This window comes from Lolium rigidum, chromosome 3 (genome assembly GCF_022539505.1).
Source record: "Lolium rigidum isolate FL_2022 chromosome 3, APGP_CSIRO_Lrig_0.1, whole genome shotgun sequence".
Classification (NCBI taxonomy): Eukaryota; Viridiplantae; Streptophyta; class Magnoliopsida; order Poales; family Poaceae; genus Lolium; species Lolium rigidum.
The window spans coordinates 150,266,419-150,272,957 of record NC_061510.1 but is presented as its reverse complement, the minus strand read 5'-3'; the positions used below and the strand labels follow the sequence as shown (position 1 = coordinate 150,272,957).

General features: G+C 45.8%; 1 long non-coding RNA gene across 1 annotated transcript; it reads right to left on the bottom strand.

The window, feature by feature from the left end:
• Positions 1 to 5,307: 5,307 nt before the first annotated feature.
• LOC124698415 lies at positions 5,308 to 6,059 on the bottom strand. The gene is made up of 2 exons (XR_007000962.1): positions 5,858 to 6,059; positions 5,308 to 5,775 (listed from the first exon to the last, which is right to left on the bottom strand). It is a non-coding gene; the product is annotated as an uncharacterized LOC124698415 (long non-coding RNA).
• Positions 6,060 to 6,539: the final 480 nt, after the last annotated feature.

Genomic DNA, 6,539 nt, shown 5'->3' with positions numbered 1-6,539 from the left:
TCCTCCTCCACCCCGCTCCCCCGTCCTCCCCCTTCGCCGCCGCCGGCGGAAGCCGCCGGGCAAAGCCCGGGCGGTGCCGGCGGCGGTGGCCCTTTCTTACCCGGCGCTTCCTCTCTCCAGGCGGGGCTGGCAGGAAGGTGGCGGTGCTCCCATGTCGGCGTGGTTCCGGCGGCGGCGCTTCCTCCCCGGCGGCGGGTGGCAACGAGGCGGAGGCGTAGCTCCTTGGCCGCGGGACAGCGCGGCGGCTCGGGGCTCCACCTGCCTGGCCCAGATATGGGCCCTTCGGGCCCCATCTGGGTCTGGGCGGGCTGGCTCCCTGCCCCGCGATGCTCCTCTAGGCGGACGGAGGGAAGGCCGGAGCTCGGGGCGGCGATGTCGGCGGCGCGTACACTGCAGCGCATAGACATGAACTTCACGAGCCCGCTCGGGCTCGGCCGGGCCAGGTGGGCCTGGTGTGTTCCGGTCGCCGCGTCCGGTCGGTGTCCGCAGGTGGCGGTGGAGGTGGTTCCTCCGGCGTGGCTACTGACGTGCTGCCTCTCGCTCCCGGTTGGCTCATCTTGTTCGTGATGACCCTGCTGCGTTGGTCACGGTGAGGCGACGGTGGTGCTTGCAAGGCCGTGGTGGCGCATGGTGGTGGGTGGCGAGTGTGGTGGAGCACGATGGAGTGTCCAAGGCGAGGTTGCAAGGGTCGGGAGAAATCCCTGTCGGCTTTGCCGGCACCGACGCGGTGACGCCCGCGGGCGCCATTCTTCCTTCTTGAAGGGCGTTGGGTGAAGCCCTGTTTCCTAGTCCTTGCGCGTACCGGGGGAAACCCTAGGACTACTCCGGGCAACAGTGGCGTCGTCGTCGCACCCCTTTTTGAAGGTGTTGCTTGGTACGCGGAACTTCATAGTGCTAGGAGCATGGTGGGAATTATCCGGCGGGCGCAGCAGCGGTTGCGAGGCATCTCCGTTTTCGTTGATCCGATCCTTTCGGCATTAGTTTCTCTTTTCTTTCTTTTGTGTTTTCTTTTGGGCTTGCTTTGTGCTGTTTGCCCCAGCATTGGATCCTATGTTGTATCGGTGGTGTGCTATATGGATATAGCGGGGCGAAAGCCTATTTCGAGGGAAGATCTACCTTTGGCAGCGCAAGATGAAGAAGCTAGAGGAGATGCACCCCTGGCACTAAATCTTTCTACGTTTGTCAAAGCAGGTTAACACGAGCTGGTCAAGGGGTATACCCTAGCGGATGTATGTTAGTTTATTCCAGATCACGCGCGCCTTGCGACGGCAGATGCATAGTTACTACCTTAGCATCGAGGCACACATGAAACAATAGTATGGCAGTAGACAGAGGCATCACGACACACCCAAAAAAATCAGCCAGAACAAGGAGTGTAGTCTAGTGTCAGCAGGTTTAAGGTGTGGATGTTCTTGACACATCTTTCATCTTGCCTACCAACCTCATGCGCTAAATCTCGTTGCGCTCGGCTGCATCAAGCTATACGTATTGTTTTTCACCCACAAAAAGTGCATGCGGTTTTAACGGAGATGCATGCCGACGTTAGCTGACACATCAATGTGAAGTACCCCAATGACACCAAGTCTCAATCATGCTCCCTATATCTAACGGCTGAACTGGTGTGCACAGCTAGCCACCCGGTTATAAAATCCGCGTTGATATATATATATATATATATATATAACCTTACCCCAGCGCATGCTATCATCACCGTCCATTTGCTTTGGGATTGGTACCTCTTTTTCCCTACTAGTTTCTAGTATGAGTGATGGAAAGTGAGAAAAACTGTTTTTCTCTTTCCTTGAGTCACCCACGTGTACCGCCATGTGCAGGAATTTGAATCTTGTTTCCCCTTTTAGACTATCACATGCTGTCAAGTATGGATGTTTTTCAAATTTGTTCTAAACCTACACGGTGATGCGGTTCGTTGGGCTGTAGGCCATTGATGAGTTGTTTGTTTTTACCGGGCAGGCCATTGATGAGTTTGAATATTTCTTCCACCACATGAACCAAGCCATGTCAGAAAATCAGACCATGGCAGACAACACAGTCCGGTGGGCATCTAGTATCGGTAATTTATTGTTCAAACTAGTCTGTCTGCCTGGATAAAGTGGATATTTCACATTGAAACGGGCCGGTACTCTCTCAGTAAGTGTGTGCGGACTCATTGAGAGTTGGCCGAGCTGGAGCTGATTGAAATGATGCGCTGACCAAGCTAGGTTCCATCGTTGATGCCCATGTCCACTTAGCAACTACTCCTACCAACGAGTCACATGAATCCGTCCAAGATTAATTAAGCACTCATGGCTAAAACAATCAGTACCGCAACTTGTTTTTTCAAGCACCCTTCTATAAGTACATTCGACCCCTTTGTTTATAAGTAGCAAAAAAAATGAGTATCTAAGGAAGGACTCAATACGTAATCAAACTTGCATATCGTTACGCGGTCCGATGTCGCGTGTCATTTTATAGGTCTAGAAAAACTATTCGACACCACAACTTGATTTTTCAAGCACCCTCCTATAAGTACACCCGACACTTGGTTTATAAATAGCTAAAAGAATAGACACAAAAGATATTTTAACTTGGAAATAGGTAGTTTCGATGCCGCGAGTCATTTTGTAGGTCACCCTTATTCAGCATGACAACTTAATTTTTCAAGCACACGGTTGAAATTCTTAGGTGCCTAAAAAATGACTCAAAAGATAGTCGAACTTCTGAACAGGTATGCCCGATGTCAATTGCCTTTTATAGATCACGTGAAATTATTCGGCACTACGACATAACTTTTGAAGCACCCTCAAAAAAGTACCCGAGTTGGAACTTTGAAGTACCTAAATTATTTACTCGTGTCTCAGCTAGTATTAATCTGGTACCCGATGATAAAAAAATATCCAAGTTATTTATAGATCTTGAAAATGATGGCACCACAAGTTAACTTTTGAAGCACGCACTTATAAAAACATTCGACACCTCGACGTAAATATCTAAATACGAAAAGATAAAGTAATCAAGTTTGCAAATCGGTAAATTCCGTGTCCCGAGACATTTTATAGGTCTTCAAAAATTACGGCACCACAATTAAACTTTTCACACACCCTCATATAAATAAATCACACACTCTACAAGCACCTACGCCGAGGTAAGCCGTACCTTCGTGATAGGGCAATCGGTACCGATTTACCGATCGTTCAGTACTTAGAATTTTAAATTTCTCTACGAGCACTAACGTCGAGGTAAGCCGTACCTTCGTGATAGGGCTATCGGTACCGATATACCAATCATCCAAGTACTTAGGATTTAGGGGTTTAAATTTCTCTACAAGCACCTACGCCGAGGTAAGCCGTACCTTTGTGATGGGGCTTTCGGTACCGATTTACCGATCGTCCAGTACTTAGTTTAGGGATTTAAATTTCTCTACTAGCACTAATGTTGAGGTAAGCCGTACCTTCATGATAGGGCTATCGGTACCGATTTACCAATCATCCAGTTTGTTCAAGCACCCTTCTATAAGTACATTCGACCCCTTTGTTTCTAAGTAGCAAAAAAAATGAGTATCTAAGGAAGGACTCAATACGTAATCAAACTTGCATATCGTTACGTGGTCCGATGTCGCGTGTCATTTTATAGGTCTAGAAAAACTATTCGACACCACAACTTGATTTTTCAAGCACCCTCCTATAAGTACACCCGACACTTGGTTTATAAATAGCTAAAAGAATAGACACAAAAGATATTTTAACTTGGAAATAGGTAGTTTCGATGCCGCGAGTCATTTTGTAGGTCACCCTTATTCGGCATGACAACTTAATTTTTCAAGCACACGGTTGAAATTCTTAAGTGCCTAAAAAATGACTCAAAAGATAGTCGAACTTCTGAACAGGTATGCCCGATGTCAATTGCCTTTTATAGATCACGTGAAATTATTCGGCACTACGACATAACTTTTGAAGCACCCTCAAAAAAGTACCCAGTTGGAACTTTGAAGTACCTAAATTATTTACTCGTGTCTCAGCTAGTATTAATCTGGTACCCGATGATAAAAAAATATCCAAGTTATTTATAGATCTTGAAAATTTCTCTACAAGCACCTACGCCGAGGTAAGCCGTACCTTCGTGATAGGGCAATCGGTACCGATTTACCGATCGTTCAGTACTTAGAATTTTAAATTTCTCTACGAGCACTAACGTCGAGGTAAGCCGTACCTTCGTGATAGGGCTATCGGTACCGATATACCAATCATCCAGTACTTAGGATTTAGGGGTTTAAATTTCTCTACAAGCACCTACGCCGAGGTAAGCCGTACCTTTGTGATGGGGCTTTCGGTACCGATTTACCGATCGTCCAGTACTTAGTTTAGGGATTTAAATTTCTCTACTAGCACTAATGTTGAGGTAAGCCGTACCTTCGTGATAGGGCTATCGGTACCGATTTACCAATCATCCAGTACTTAGGATTTAGGGGTTTAAATTTCTCTACAAGCACCTACGCCGAGGTAAGCCGTACCTTCGTGATAGGGCTATCGGTACCGATTTACCAATCATGCAGTACTTAGGATTTATGGATTTAAATTTCTCTACAAGCACCTACGCCGAGGTAAGCCATACCTTTGTGATAGGGCTATCCGTACCGATTTACCAATCATCCAGTACTTAGGATTTAGGGATTTAAATTTCTCTACGAGCACTAATGTTGAGGTAAGACGTACCTTCTTGATAGGGCTATCGGTACCGATTTACCAATCATCCAGTACTTAGGATTTAGGGGTTTAAATTTCTCTACAAGCACCTACGCCGAGGTAAGCCGTACCTTCGTGATAGGGCTATCGGTACCGATTTACCAACCATCCGAGTACTTAGGATTTATGGATTTAAATTTCTCTACAAGCACCTACGCCGAGGTAAGCCGTACCTTTGTGATGGGGCTTTCGGTACCGATTTACCGATCGTCCAAGTACTTAGTTTAGGGATTTAATAGTTCATGTATACAAGTAAATGAAAAAATAATCCCCATGGGACTCATATTGAGTTACAAGATGATATACATATAGAAACTCCTTAATTAACATAGGGCATCTCAACCATATTTTTTAATTGATCATACATCGTTGTTGATCATCTACTCTAACTTCGAAATTCTAAAAGTGCTCTTAAGTTTCAGTTTGAAGACATGGTCCGTTTTAAGGCATGGTGTTGTTGTTTCTGAAACACTTCTCCCCAACTCCAAAAACTAATGAGACAAAATGTCCGTAGCTGATTAAAAACAGCATAATAACTATGAACAAGAATCCCTTCTAACTAGCATGCTGAGTACAAAACAATTCTTGGAATAGATAGGTTGCACCATGTGCCTACAGACTTGGAAATTGCATAAGCTCTGAACAGCTTCGCCATGAACATACAATATTCAGAAAAAGTAAACCGGAGCCAGAAAACTGCAACTACAGATAGCACAAACTAACTGACTATCTGCACAAATGGGAGGACAAATTAAGCAGAAAAGATACATCATCTTTTCACCGAGATCAACCAGTACAAAATTCATCCCCAATCTATAGGATCCAGCGAGAACGTGTACTAGCTAACCTAAGTTGCAAATCAATCGAACTTCTAGCAGCAGCACATCTAACCCATGTCAAACAGGTTGCGTGGAAGGAAGCTTGAGCAACATTTCGAACAGAACTAAAATAACGAGAGATGAATCTGCTCTCTCTCTCTGCAGTACCACGAGCTGCAGATGACTTGCACATCCGCCACGAACTTCCTGTATGATGCCTGAAAATTCACAGGAAGCATCGTAATCTCAGAATAAGAACCAGCAAGCGACAAATTATACAGGCTTGCGTCCACTACGAACCTTGGATCAAACAGAGAACCGAACGGGGATTGCACAAGTGTACCTAGATCTTCTCAACCATCTTCATATGCTTCTTCATCACCTCCAGGCACTCCATATTTTCTGTAAAAAATAAAATTGGATGGATAAAATCAATTTGAGCAAAGTGGAGAAGCGCCAATTGCAGCTATAGACAAAACAAATGAATAAGAAAGGAAGAACAACGAGGTTAGACAACCGGACTGGGCAAGGACGAGTGGCAGGTTGAGGGGATGGAGGCGTGGAGGATAGGGAGGAGGCGTCTGCTCGGTATGTGGATGCTGAGAGAAACAACACGGCGCCACAGGCCGCTCGATGCAGGGGGACTGCGGGGCGCCGCCGGCCGCCGGTAAGTGGAGAGCTCGTCCGGCAGATCTTCGGGGATGGATGCGTGGTGTAGCTATAGGGGGAGCGGAATGGTTGTACTTCTCATTGTCAACTATATGAACTTCTTTTACGGGTGATGGGATTATTATTTTTTTGCTATGTGAACTTATGTGGGGGTATTTTCTTTGAACACTTTTAATTCCTGTAATTACCGCGTGTACTTCCTATTATCTCCGCCTGTACTTATCGGAATCACTGCTCGAACTTCCTCGCAGATGACGGGATTATTTTGTTTTTACTACATTTGTACTTTGTTGGGTTTCTTGTACTTCCTATA